The following is a 1,791-nucleotide window of genomic DNA, read 5'->3' as shown; positions in this document are numbered from 1 at the left end:
CCTTCTGCCACTGTGCCCGAAGGTGGACAGTCGGGGTGAAGTCGATGAAAGGTTCACTGAGAACTACGCCAGGGTCCAAGAAACACTGCGGGAAATCCTTCAAGGAACAGGCTCGAAGGCAGACAACAGCAAAACCGTTTTAAAGGGATATCAAACACTCCTGGGAAAGTTTGAAACGTTGCTGGGAAGAGATATCTCCATAGCTCTGTTCTGTCCATGTGAGAAACTACCAAGGGTCCTCACACATGTCCCGCATGCGGTCTGAAACCGCGTTTCAGGAGTTGCGGGTCCGCACGAGCGCTGTTGCAACTCAGCTAGGTCTGAAGAAGCCTCGCAGGGGAAAGCCTACAAAGCCCCCGAGGAGGTTTGAGATGTTCAGCACGTCTGTCCCCCAGTTGCGCTCGATCCCAAAGCAGCATTTTGCAAATAATAATTTGAGGCGATCGACCGTATTACGAGCGAAATGCGGCGGCGCTTTGATCAGCCTGGCATGAAGCAGCTTGTGAAATTAGAAGAAAAGTTGATTGATGCTGTCAGAGGAAGACAATTCTCGGCTGACGACCTAAACACGGCATTAGGCGTGCACGCAACTGATATTGATCTAAGCCGTCTCTCGGCGCAGTTCTTACTTTCAGAGCGCAGCTCTTAGGCGCCCATTTCCGGCTTGAGCGGCGTCGCCGTCCGCGTCGCCGTCGGCGTAACCGCGGCGACGTTTCGGGGTGGGGACGTTTCGGCACGGTGGCGAAACGTCCGCGACGGGTCACGTGACGTCCGCGGCGGGTCACGGGGGTCACGTGACCCCCCGGTGACTCCAAGTGACCTCAGGGGGTAATGTGACCCTCGGTAAGTCACGTGACCCCCGTGAGGTCACGCGACCCCGGTGACGTCACGTGAGCCCCGTGAGGTCACGAGGGTCACGTGACCTCACGGTTACGCCAGTGGCGACGCCGACGCCGCTCCGAGGGAGTAGTAGCAGGCAGGGTTAGGAGGTGAGAACGAGGGAGGAGGGGTATACCTTCCCCTCAGTGCCCTTCCCTTCTCCTCCTCAAGAGCTGCGCTCTGATTCGGGGTTAGAGGGAGTTGTAAACGGCTTTCACTTTTTTCCTTTTATTTTGTCCAGTGTCGAGTCTTTATCACTTGAGAGCACTTCGTAGACTCTGCAGGCAAAATCTGAACAAGTTCATAAGCTGTTAAACCAAGTTGTCAAAAGACATGCAACTTCTTTTTTCTGTACCTGCATCTGTAGCTTCGACAGAACGCTCATCCAGCGCTTTACGCAGAATAAATCCTTATTTAAGAAACCGCATGACGCAGTGGAGGCTGACACACATACTCATTATGCATGTTCACAAGGAAAGGACCGCCACGCTCAGCTTAGAAGACGTGATCAAAAAATTTGTTACCAGGACTGCTGAGCGAACAGCCACTTTCGGTCTTTGATGGAGTAATAAATGTGATTCGCTGAAAATTCAATTTCAGGTGTTTCGTGTTTTTCTTGTGTGCGGGCACATTTTCTAAAATTACCAGGTGAAGTGTGTACATGATTATTGTTTATATAAGCCATTACAGAGCAATCAGCTCCAATAGCCATGAAGGCTAAATGTACTACAGGGCAAGAGATGGACGGCAACAAAATATTTCATGAATGATATGTGCGCATAACATCTCATGAATTATTTTTACAGATAAAAAATAGCTTTCAACAAAAATGTACAATACAAAAATGCTCCCGTTTCCTCCCCTGCGCTGTCCGTGCGTCACCCCCCCCCCCCCCCCTAATACTTCCGGAGT

At 51.1% G+C, this 1,791-nt stretch overlaps 1 pseudogene; it reads left to right on the top strand.

Annotated features, from left to right (window-relative positions):
* The first annotated feature begins 490 nt into the window (after window positions 1-490).
* Window positions 491-1,440, top strand: LOC121836802 (annotated as a pseudogene).
* Window positions 1,441-1,791: the final 351 nt, after the last annotated feature.

Source organism: Ixodes scapularis, unplaced genomic scaffold (genome assembly GCF_016920785.2).
Source record: "Ixodes scapularis isolate PalLabHiFi unplaced genomic scaffold, ASM1692078v2 PGA_scaffold0__279_contigs__length_252992795, whole genome shotgun sequence".
NCBI lineage: Eukaryota > Metazoa > Arthropoda > Arachnida > Ixodida > Ixodidae > Ixodes > Ixodes scapularis.
The sequence above is the reverse complement of the archived record's forward strand: the minus strand, read 5'-3'. Positions and strand labels throughout refer to the sequence as shown.